This window comes from Bombina bombina, chromosome 1 (assembly GCF_027579735.1).
Source record: "Bombina bombina isolate aBomBom1 chromosome 1, aBomBom1.pri, whole genome shotgun sequence".
In the NCBI taxonomy this organism is placed as follows: domain Eukaryota; kingdom Metazoa; phylum Chordata; class Amphibia; order Anura; family Bombinatoridae; genus Bombina; species Bombina bombina.
The window spans coordinates 1447143255-1447156775 of NC_069499.1; the positions used below are offsets into that span (position 1 = coordinate 1447143255).

The window sequence follows — 13521 nt, forward strand, 5'->3', positions numbered from 1 at the left end:
GATAGGATTGCCTATCTTTCACTGGATATAATAATAAATGATAAATAATCCAGAATCACTGTAATTTGTGAAGGGCAAAGGTGCTGTGTACTGTAAAGACACTGAAAAAGAAAAAAATATCAATCCTAGAATTGATGAGTTGTACACCTATATAGCGCTCACTTTCCTAAAAGGGGGTGGCTTAGAATTAGAATCAAAATTGTAAGGGGAGACCACAGGGGAATAGTGTGCTGAGAATATTTAAAATATAACCTTTATTAGGAAATTAAAATAATGTCCACATACAAACATAAACATTAAAAACACAGGGTAGTTGTCTGGTTTTAGATTCCAGTGCACTTGATATAATTATTTGAATAGTATTATAAGTGGTTTAATCTTAAAACCTAGGATGTATTAATCCATAGTTAAGATTATATCATCTTGTAATAATTATTAGATAGAGGAATTTTAAATTAGGTTGCTAGTATGCTGAAAACCTTGCAGTACTAGAGGAGAGTGTGAGTCACATTGGGATATGACGTAGTGATTTTTTATGCTGTTAATAAACAGAGTCAAATTACACTCTTTACTCAATCTGCATTTGAAAATATTATCTGCAACTGTAAGGTAATAAAACATATATTGTTTACATAGTTTGTGTACCGTCTTGAGTAAAAGTAGTGGATTCTAAATTTGAATACTGCTAATAAGCTCTGACCCAGTCTAATATATTTGGAATAATAAGAAGAAACTTGTTGGTTTTATTCCTTATGTACTGTCAATTCCATGTAGACTGGAAGGTTAATAAATACCACAACTCTGATTGTTGTTGCGTATACTTGCAGTATACTCTGCTCAAGATAGACTCTTATATAGATACTTGTGGTTAAGTAATTGTGACTGCGGTCTAAGACCATTAAACCGGATCATTAGTTTGTTACTGTCACATTATATCTAACTTGTCTATGTAATTTGTAACAAGAGAGATTTGCAGTTATATTAATGTACTGCTGTTTAACGATGACTGGCAGATAATATGTTACAAAACCTTCAAGTATTGGAAAGGGAATTACATACACCTCTAAATAGCGTAACTTAAGTTCTTAAGTTGATAACATTCTAAGTGCAACAGTTTAAACAACTGGGCGATTGAGTAACGATGCATTAACATTCTAAATACAACAGTTTAAACAAAAGGCTTGTTTTAATGCCTTTTGCATTTTTTAATGCACAGCCCAATAATTCAGTAAAATACTGTTAGTGCACTGATATATAACTTTACTCAATCGCCCAGATATTTAAACTGTTGCACTTAGAATGTTAATGTAACGTTGCTCAATCACCCAGTTATTCAAACTGTTGCACTTAGAATGTTAATGCAACCTTACTCAATCGCCCAGTTGTTTAAACTGTTGCACATATTTAGTGACTGCAGCCAGTTACGCTATTTAGAGGTGTATGTAAATCACGTTGCAATACTTGAAGGTTTTGTAACATATTATCTGCCAGTCATCGTTAAACAGCAGTACATTAATAGAACTGCAAATCTCTCTTGTTACAAATAACATAGACAAGGTAGATATAATGTGACAGTAACAAACTAATGATCCGGTTTAATGGTCTTAGACCGCAGTCGCAATTACTTAACCACAAGTATCTATATAAGAGTCTATCTTGAGCAGAGTATACTGCAGGTATACGCAACAACAATCAGAGTTGTTGTATTTATTAACCTTCCAGTCTACATGGAATTGACAGTACATAAGGAATAAAAACAACAAGGTTCTTCTTATTATTCCAAATATATTAGACTGGGTCAGAGCTTATTAGCAGCATTCAATATTAGAATCCACTACTTTTACCCAAGCCGGTACACAGACTATGTAAACAATATATGTTTTATTACCTAACGTCTGCTGCTTCATAACTGCTGTTTCCGGCAAGCCTGAAGGTTTGTATGGAAACAGGGGCATCAAGCTCTATACGGAGCTTGATAAATCGTCCCCATAGGGCGTTACAACCGCTTAAACTGACAGGTCGTATAGTATATGGCTCGATACACGCACACGGAGAGTGTCCATTGATATACGAACTGTAATACTACTTTTTAAGACTTTTTATGCTATCCAATATCTCGTATTAGTTTGAGTTTTTAAATGTAAGCGTAACGACTTTTATACCTCGCTTATATATATATATAAATATACAGTGTTGCACTATTTTTGGATCTCTCTGCTTCTATTTTTTTTGTATGTCTGCAGGACACAGAGTTAAAAGATTTCCATAATCCAAGAAGCAAGTGAAGAGAACTGAGTGCTCCTCTGAGCTCTGATTGCACTGTGGGTCACTTACCTCATAGGATTGGAGTAAAAGAATGTAAGTAGATACCCTCTGGGGCACCGATACAACGATTGGAAAACACCATCTAACATTTATTAAACACTTTGCTGTATGTCTTAGAATATCATTGTAAATCTGGACTTTTTAGATCTGCCTAATAAGCTGTTTTTTTGCAATATTATACTATTATATTTTGTGTGTGTAGTTTATAAGGAACTTATAACTGTATGTGCCTCTTAAACTCTTGCAACAGTATTGAAACAGTGTTAATGTATTCCCCCATAGACTTCAATAGATCAGGAAAAGTGGAAAAAAACTAACACTCTACTCGCGCGTAAACCTGATCGCATTTTCTCAAGTGCACTAACTTGATTATGTATGTATATATATATATATATAGTTCCAGGATGAGCACTCTCACTTCAAATTTCATCAGCCAGGGTGCTAGTAGGTAGTAGATAATGGTAACAAAAACTTGCACTCACTGGACTTTTTCAAACACCAAAAAAAAAATTTAATGTAACGTTTCGGAGACAAAGTATACCCTTCCTCAGACAGAAGGAAAGGGATACTTTATCTCCGAAATGTTACATTAAAATTTTTTTTTGGTGTTTGAAAAAGTCCAGTGAGTGCAAGTTTTTGTTACCATTATATATATATATATTTACAGATACATATAGGGATATCTGTTTAAAAATACATAGAGCATATTCCCCTATGTGAAGAATATTACAATGTGAAATATTTACAATGAATACATATTGGCCTCTATTTATCAAGCTGTCAACCGCAAATACGCTGGAATTCTGCAGCGTATTTGTGGCGAGCCTGATTCCCCTTAGTTATCAAACCCTACATACCGGCAAAAGTAGAATTTAGTGACGTAACATACGATCCGCCGGACTCAGTCCAACACAGATCGATGTTCTGTCACTACAGATGTTCTGAACGCAAGTTCGGCACAATCTGACTACTTTTGTTAGTTATCAAAAGTCTACCAGGTATGCTCGGCACTATTCCGGCCCAGCGTACCTGGTTTTTAATCCGCCGCCCTGGAGGCGGCATATGCCATAGGAATCAATTGGAGTCGGAAAGCAGCAAAAGCTTATGTTCGCTGCTGCTCGATATCCCATTGATTCCTATGGGAATGTTTACACCTAACACCCTAACATGTACCCTGAGTCTAAACACCCCTAATCTGCCCCCCCTACACCGCCGCCACCTACATTATACTTATTAACCCCTAATCTGCCCCCCCTACACCGCCGTCACCTAAATAAAAATGATTAACCCCTATCCCGCCGCTCCCGGTCCCCGCCGCAACTAAATAAACGTATTAACCCCTAATCTGCTGCCCCCGACACCGCCGCCACCTACATTATATTTAATAACCCCTAATATTCCCCCTTACACCGCCGCCACCTTCCTACATTTATTAACCCCTAATCTCCCCCCCCACACCGACACCACCTACCTACATTTATTAACCCCTAATCTGCCCCCCCCTACACCGCCGCCACTATATTAAATTTATTAACCACTAAACCTAAGTCTAACCCTAACCTCCCCTAACTTAAATATAATTTAAATAAATGTAAATAAATATTACTATCATTAAATAAATTATTCCTTTTTAAAACTAAATACTTACCTGTAAAATAAACCCTAAGCTAGCTACAATATAACTAATAGTTACATTGTAGCTAGTTTAGGATTTATTTTTATTTTACAAGCAAGTTTGTATGTATTTTAACTAGGTACAATAGTTATTAAATAGTTATTAACTATTTAGTAACTTCCTAGTTAAAATAAAGACAAATACACCTGTAAAATAAAACCTAACCTAAGTTACAATTACACCTAACACTATACTATAATTAAATTAATTAACTAAACTAAATACAATTAAATACAATTTAAAAAAATTATCTAAAGTACAACTCCCCCCCCACTAAATTACAGAAAATAATAAAATAATTACAAGTTTTTAAAACTAATTACACCTAATCTAATCCCCGTAATAAAATAAAAAAGCCCCCCAAAATAATAAACCTCCCTACCCTATACATATAAATTACAAATAGCCTTTAAAAGGGCTTTTTGCGGGGCATTGCCCCAAAGTAATCAGCTCTTTAACCTGTAAAAAAAATACAATACCCCCACAACATTAAAACCCACCACCCACACACCAAACCCTACTCTAAAACCCACCCAATCCCCCCTTAATAAAACCTAACACTAACCCCTTAAAGATCACCCTACCTTGAGAAGTCTTCACCCAACCGGGCCGAAGTCCTCAACGAATCCGGCAGAAGTGGTCCTCCAGACGGGCAGAAGTCTTCATCCAAGCCGGGAAAAAGAGGTCCGATGGGCAGAAATCTTCATCCAGACGGCATCTTCTATCTTCATCCATCCGGAGCGGAGCGGGTCCATCTTCAAGACATCCGACGCAGAGCATCCTCTTCGTTCGACGGCGACTGAAGAATGAAGGTTCCTTTAAGTGACGTCATCCAAGATGGCGTCCCTTCAATTCCGATTGGCTGATAGAATTCTATCAGCCAATCGGAATTAAGGTAGGAAAAATTGAAGTTCAATCCTATTGGCTGATCCAATCAGCCAATAGAATGCGAGCTCAATCCTATTGGCTGATTGGATCAGCCAATAGGATTGAACTTCAATCCTATTGGCTGATTGCATCAGCCAATAGGATTTTTCCTACTTTAATTCCGATTGGCTGATAGAATACTATCAGCCAATCGGAATTGAAGGGACGCCATATTGGATGACGTCACTTAAAGGAACCTTCATTCTTCAGTCGCCGTTGAATGAAGAGGATGCTCCGCGTCGGATGTCTTGAAGATGGACCCGCTCCGGATGGATGAAGATAGAAGATGCCGTCTGGATGAAGACTTCTATCTGTCTGGAGGATCTCTTCTTCCCGGCTTGGATGAAGACTTCTGCCCGTCTGGAGGACCACTTCTGCCGGATTCGTTGAGGACTTTGGCCTGGTTGGGTGAAGACTTCTCAAGGTAGGGTTATCTTCAAGGGGTTAGTGTTAGGTTTTATTAAGGGGGGATTGGGTGGGTTTTAGATTAAGGTTGGGTGTGTGGGTGGTGGGTTTTAATGTTGGGGGTATTGTATTTTTTTTTGCAGGTTAAAGAGCTGATTACTTTGGGGCAATGCCCCGCAAAAAGCCCTTTTAAGGGCTATTTGTAATTTAGTATAGGGTAGGGAATTTTATTATTTTGGGGGGCTTTTTTATTTTATTAGGGGGATTAGATTAGGTGTAATTAGTTTAAAAAACCTGTAATTATTTTATTATTTTCTGTAATTTAGTGTTTGTTTGTTTTTGAACTTTAGATAATTTTTTTAAAATTGTATTTAATTGTATTTAGTTTAGTTAATGTATTTAATTATAGTGTAGTGTTAAGTGTAATTGTAAATTAGGTTAGGTTTAATTTTACAGGTATATTTGTCTTTATTTTAACTAGGAAGTTATTAAATAGTTAATAACTATTTAATAACTATTGTACCTAGTTAAAATAAATACAAACTTACCTGTAAAATAAAAATAAACCCTAAGCAAGATACAATGTAACTATTAGTTATATTGTAGCTAGCTTAGGGTTTATTTTTCAGGTAAGTATTTAGTTTTAAATAGGAATAATTTAGTTAATGATAGTTATATTTATTTACATTTATTTAAATTATATTTAAGTTAGGGGGGTTAGGGTTAGACTTAGGTTTAGTGGTTAATAAATTTAATATAGTGGCGGTGGTGTAGGGGCAGATTAGGGGTTAATAAATGTAGGTAGGTGGCGGCAGTGTAGGGGGGAGATTAGGGGTTATTAAATATAATGTAGGTGGTGGCGGTGTAGGGGGGAGATTAGGGGTTATTAAGTATAATTGTAGGTGGCGGTGGGCTCCGGGAGCTGCAGTTTAGGGGTTAATAATTGTATTTAGTTACGGCGGGGTCCAGCAGCGGCGGTTTAGGGGTTAATATATTTATTAGAGTTGCTGTGAGGTCCGGGAGCGGCGGTTTAGGGGTTAATATATTTATTAGAGTTGCGGTGGGGTCTGGGAGCGGCGGGATAGGGGTAAACAGTATAGTATAGTGTGGGTGTTTAGTGACAGGGTACCAAGAAAGCCGTAAAAAAGCCGAAGAGCAGCGAGATCGCTGACTGTTAGTTAACAACAGTCCGCTGCTCATCGCTCCGTACTTGGTGCGTGGCTTTTTGACAGCTTTTTTGATAATTTTGGAGAACGTATTCAGGTCCGCGGCAGCGATGTTAGGCAATCTTAGGGGAGCGTATTGGTGCCGTCAAATGCAGGTATGTTGAGAGGTTGATAAATAGAGGCCATTGTCTAGTTCATGTAAAATATATCCGTGCTACAAGCAAATATTTAATTGTATCTTCTGTAGATTCAGACAGCTGTAAGTTTGACTTTTAACATATTAGCTATTCTTGGATGTTTGCAGTTGTTGCCTAATAACATTTAGCAACATTCTGAACATTATGTTGTGTCTCTGAACTTTAGTTAATGAAGTTTATTGGTTAAAAATGTGTAAAAGGAGGAGTTCAAATTTAACATGATTACTAAACAACCCTGTGCTGCCAACACACACACAAAAAACCCCATCAGTTTGGTAAGTGCTTCAAATTTTCATGTTTTCTTATGTTTTAAAAAAGCCATTTTGTTTAATTAAATCATGGAAACTTAGAATATTATTGCATTGTTACAGGAATTTAAATGTGTTGTATCACAGGTGTTTAGTAGCCTAGAAGTTTTCAAGGCCAGTGCAAAAACTCTTAATCTGCTTTATATTTTAACATTTCCTTATGCATATCAAATAAATAATAGAACATATGCAAAGCCACTATAAAAATAACTATTAACAGGAGAAATATTTTTGTGAACTTATCATTCTTATATCTCTACTGTTATAGTATTCTTGCTTTAGTGAGTCATTAATTAATGACAGTTCCTTATGGCTGCTAACTCCATCAGCAGGTTTATGACCTTTTTTGGACACATATAACATAAGTTTTAACCAGGCTTTCCTCTAAGGCTCATTTTGTTAGCTGCCTAGCAGTGAAATAGTTAATTAGAGTAATTAGCAAACACTAGACAATGCAGTCTGCAAGGCATAGTGTTTGCTAATTGCTATAATTAACTGTTTCACTGCTGGGTCACTCATAAAACTGTCCTTAGAAGGAACACTGGTCTTAACCGCTATGACTTTTAAAGGAAACCATATGAACTAGCAAAGCGATGCATGATGCATTCTCCGGCAGCAAGGAGCTAACCAAAGTTGCATTGTTTATAGTGCCTTATAGTAGGAGTGCATATCTACAAACAACAGCTGATCTCCACTGTCTATTAAGAGGGCTCTTCTCATTACAAGGAGCTCAATGAGTGCATTTTTTCTACTAGCATTATGTGAACCATTGTGACGGAGGCAGGTTTTCCAGCTAAAGAAATTGTCACCACCTTGCCCCATGCAGTTCCACTGAGTAAGGACTTTTCCTGACAAGGAAAACCCACGAATCTGGAGAAAACTGTTTCCCCATACTTGAGAAATATCCACAATGTACGGCATTGGAGACACCAGGGCAGGCTGTGTTTATACAGACACAGCATAAGTTTATTTCTCTTACCTATATATATATATATAATTTGTTTCTGTACCATATTGTATGATATTTAACCAAAGTGGAACTGATTTGTTGTATAATTATTTTAAAGATTCAAAAGTAATTAACAAAGGAAAACATTTTTCCTCACAAAACAAGCAGTACTTACAAAGACAGTAAGGATATATGTAGGGTTGCCACTTCAGCCATGTTTTCATGGACACTTTTGAGGGTATTCAGGGAGCAACATGAATAGTGCTATTTGTTTGCTGTCCAGGGGTAAAATTCATTTTCTCCTCTGCACACCCTGCAGCATGTGTAACTCATAAGTGTCCATGAAAACATGGCCGAAGTAGTAGCCTTAGATATATGTGATACAAATATGATCAATGGCATTACTAGGCTTTGAAAAACAGAAACTTCAGTCATTAGTTGAAAGCAATACTCACTCTAAGCTCCATCCCAAACTACCATATGTATTTTACACAAACTAAGCACACAAGTTAATGATTCACCCCTGTTCTAGTAACAAATAAAGCAAATATTTAACCCATCTGTCCAAACAATTGTGAATAAAAATCACCATGCACTGAAGCAAGGTAGAAACTTCCAAAGATTCAAAATCTGGAGGAAAGAAAATCTGCTGCAAGTTACAGGGAAGGATTATCTATACTAGATCTACAGAGCTGGGCTTAAAAAGTGAATGTTAAACTGGAGTTTGGACTTCTAAATTGGAGACAGTGGTTATTATCAGTGACACTCTGAACAACATTTATTCAGATGATATTGTTTTTATTAATTTTAATAAATGTTTCAAGTTTGGAAGAGTTCCAGTTTTTACAGGAGGTTTTCTGATTTGGGCTATTGTCTTAGAGCTACAGCAGCATCTATACTACAAAAGTACTAACTTGACTGAATTATATTTCTGATTTTGTTACCGCATTGAACTATATTTATTTTACCTCTTTGAAGTATACAGTGCAAAAGATACTTTAGCTGTCCCTGATTTCATTACCATCAGATTTTGGACCTTTCTTACTTGCTTCAGTGCACAGTAATTTTACTCACAATGGGCAAAAAAACTTCAAGTGTTGCGGTACGGCTATACCGCTGAAAAATTGACCATTGCACGTGGTACAGTTAAACTGCAAGCGTTTTAGCCTGTAACGCAACTCTCCATTCCGCACTGAAAAAATGGCTTTTGAGTGTGGAATTTTCACAGAGACTCTATTACATGTTGTGCAGACCGGCTATAATGCTAGTGTTATGGCTTATATCACCACGATCCGTTCCGCGATTAGAGACCAGTAGTTATGGATTTTGTGAAACAAAAATGTTTCACAAAACTCATAACAAAAATGTTACAAAGTACACTAACACCCATAAACTGCACTATTAACCCCTAAGCCGCCACCCCATCACAAATACTATTTTAAACATATTAACCCCTAATCACCCACATCACCAACACTAATTAAACCTATTAACCCCTAAACCGCTGACCCCCCCACATCACCAACACTAAATAAACCTATTAACCCCTTAACTGCCGGCCCCCCGCAGCACAACTACTGAAATAAACCTATAAACCCCTAAACTGCTGGCCCCCCACATCACGACACACCAAATTAAGCTATTAACCCCTACACCTAACATCCTCTAACTTTAAATTAAAGCTACAATATAACTATCTTAAACTAAATAAAAACATACCTGTGAAATAAAAAAACTAACTAGTTAAATAAATACAAATAAATGAAAAATAAGAAACCTAAATGTACAAAATTATAAAATCCTAAACTTACGAAGAAAAAAACAAAACAAAACTAACATTACAAAAAATAAAAAACACTAAAATTACAAAAATTAAAAATAATCTAAGATCACAAAAAACCCCACAAAAATTACCCCTTTTATATTTGGGGTACCTTGCATTTCTATTGGCTGAAATATTCAAATCAGCCAATAGGATGAGAGCTGCTTAAATCCTATTGGCTGTTCAAATCAGAGGAGTATTAGGGGTTAATAGGTTTAGTTTAGTATTTGCAATGTGGCAGTGCGACAGATTAGGGGTTAATAACTTTTTTTAGGTGTTAGCAATGCGGGGGGCAGAGGTTTAGGGGTTAATAGCTTTATTTAGTGTTGGGACTTGGGAGCCCGTGGAATAGGGGTATTTAGACTAGGGGTTTATGTTAGGGTGTTTTTACATAACTTTCTTTTCCCCATAGACATTAATGGGGTTGTGTTATAGCGATCGCCATTCCGTAATCCCAGGTGTTAGTTTTTTTCTAGCACTTTGTCTCCATTGTTGTCTATGGGAAAAAAAAGTCAGGCCTTGGCTTTTGTGCGGTATGGAGCTTAATGCACAACAAAAGAAGGTTTTTCAGTAACTTGCAATGGAAGCACTATGGAAAGTGCGGCAGCTCTAAATTTTCAACGTTATTTACGCACCGGGTGTAGCGCACAACTTGTAATCTCAGTGACTGTTTGTATGTTTTATTTTATTTTCATTGTGACTGTTTCATTGTTTGTGATCACTTTAGCAATGATTTAAGTTATTTGTGCAAGTAACACATGAAGTAGGGTCGAAACCCATTTGGGCCACCAACATAGCTGTAGTTTAAGTCATTATAAACTAGATTACAAGTGTAAACTACGCTAGACGGAGGCTTTTTGCATGCGTTGGGTGATGCTCATATTACAAGTTGAATGTAAAAAGTTTATGCGCGAGCAAAACCCGACGTGTGCTAACAAATTATTGCGACCATTTTAATTTCTTCTACCCCTAGAACTCAATGGAGAGTGCAAACTAAAAAATAGGAGTTATGAAAATATCACATTCCAATGTTCTTCCCATACAGAACAATTTACTTTTTATTTTATATGTGTGTGTGTGTATATATATATATATATATATATATATATATATATCTATATATATATATAGATATAGATATATACAGATACACACGTCCCTTACTTAACCATTGATCAGGGCTCCCCCTCTTGACATGTGTAATGTTTGACCAAGTGACTAAAACGTATATGTACTTTAATCTTAAGTGTAGTCAAACTTGGAAATGTTATAAAGGTAGTAACACACAAAAACAGAAACACACAAACACACTCAGACACGGGCACCCACACAGATACCCAGCACTTGTTTACATTCACCTGACAATTAATGAGGTAGATTATAGTTTTGTCAAAAATGCAGATTTACAAGACAAAATATGGAGTGCTGATTATCTTTTTGTCAAGGAAGATGACAACTATATGATGACAACAGTATGCAGTGGCTGAAAGGAAAGACCCTAAACAAAAATTTAAAGGTGTATTGGTGACTTCTGGAAAGGTCTCATTAGTCTCAAAGTCTGTAGAAAGATGTGAATAATCAGTAGTAAGGTTAAAATGTCCTAAAAAGGAACAGACAATGGACACACACACACAAACATAAACACAAACTTGCACATACACCCAAGAAAACACCCACATAGACAGCCTAAGAAAACACATAAAGACATACACACTCACAGACACCCACAGAAAACACACAAAGACATACACACACAGAGACACCAACAGAAAACACACAAAGACATACACCCAGAGAGGCACCCACAGAAAACACACAAAGGAATTCATACATACACTGCCACTGAGAAATGCACAGAAAACACACAAAGACATGCACACACACACACACACACAAACACACCTTCACAGAGACACCCACAGAAAATGCACAAAGACATATATAAACACACACACCCTGACAGAGACACCCACAGAAAACACAGACATATGCACACACCCTCACAAAGGTATCCACAGAAAACACACAGACATATGCACACACCCTCACAGAGACACCCACAGAAAACACACAGACATATGCACACACCCTCACAGAGACATCCACAGAAAACACACAGACATACATACAAACACACACACACATACCCTCACAGAGACATCCACAGAAAACACACAAAGACATACACACCCACCCTCACAGAGGCATCCACAGAAAATACACATAGACATAGGAAGGTTACTTGAGTCTGATTGAACTCACATTTCTCGAGTTTACAAAACAGGCCGTTCTCACGTAATCTCTGAAGTACCCGTGTAACATCAGAATGATGAACCTCAAGAGTGGGTGAGTGTATGAGGATATCATCTAAGTACACCACAACACAACTCACTGTTGCAACATATCTTGTAGGACATAATTAATAAGTTCCTCGAAAACAGTTGGGGCATTACATAGGCCAAAGGGCATTACAAGATACTCATAATGCCCGCTCCTGGTGTTAAATGCTGTTTTCCATTTGTGGCCCTCCTTAATCCTAACGAGATTGTATGCTCCTCTCAAATCAAGTTTAGAAAAGACCGTAGCTCCCTTGAGGCAAGAGTTCCGTAATGAGCGGAATAGGGTAAGCATTCTTAATGGTAAGACAATTAAGACCCCTATAATCGATGCATGGTCTTAACTCGCCACCCTTTTTCTTCACTACGAAGAAGCCAGTCCCTGCAGGAGAGCAGGATTTGGAGATGATCCCCCACGACAGAGCATCGGCAACATACTCCTCCATAGCACAATTCTCCGCAGCAGACTGAGGAGTAATAGCTCTGGGTTGCAGGTCTATGGAACAATCGTAAGACAGGTGAGGAGGCAATGTACCGGCAAACACTTTGTCAAAAATGTCTAGGAACTCTCGGTACTCCTCTGGCAATTGAGATACCGAAGAAGTGCACAAGACTTTTAAACAATTTTCCAATTTACTTTTAGCACCAATTTTGCTTTGTTCTGTTGGCATTCTTAGTTGAAAGCTAAACCTAGGAGGTTCATATGTTAATTTCTAAGCCCTTGAAGGACGCCTCTTCTCTCGTGGCATTTTGACAGTTTTTTACCACTAGAGGGTGTTAGTTCATGTGTGTCATATAGATAACACTGTGCTCATGTACGTGGAGTTCCTATGAGCCAGCACTGATTGGCAAAAAAAATGCATGTCTGTCAAAAGAACTGAAATAAGGTGGCAGTTTGCAGAGGCTTAGATACAAGATAATTACAGAGGTAAAAAGTGTATTTATATAACTGTGTTGGTTATGCAAAACTAGGGAATGGGTATTAAAGGGATTATCTATCTTTTAAAACAATAAAAATTCTGGTGTAGACTGTACCTTTAAATTGGGATTTTTACATTTTGGTATTTTAAAATAAATTTGTAGTAAGAGTTTTTATTTTATTTTATGTAATTGGGGTCAATTTAGGGTTTTTTAGGTTAGGGGGCTTAGTGATAAGATCAATACTTTGCATTGTTGGGGGATTGGGATTTAGGGGTTAATAGGTTAATTAGGTAGATTGCGTTGTGGGGGGTTAGTGATTTAGGGGCTAATAGTTTTAATAGGTAGTTTGCAATGTGGGGGGTTGGTGGATTAGGGGTTAATACATTTTATTTAGTTATTGCGGTGGGGGGATGGTGGTTGACCGTATTAGTACATCTCAGGAGTGTCCTCCAGTAAATATTAGTTATTTTGTTTATTAGAATATCTCAGT

The 13521-nt window shown here is 37.0% G+C and overlaps 1 protein-coding gene across 1 annotated transcript in view; it reads left to right on the top strand.

The window, feature by feature from the left end:
- The first annotated feature begins 6944 nt into the window (after nucleotides 1-6944).
- The window catches only part of LOC128652630 (cholinesterase), a 71329-nt gene continuing 64752 nt past the window's right edge, over nucleotides 6945-13521 (top strand). Inside the window, exon 1 of the mRNA XM_053705564.1 lies at nucleotides 6945-6970. The gene's annotated coding sequence lies outside the window, so the exon portion shown is untranslated. The remainder of the gene's footprint in view (nucleotides 6971-13521) is intronic.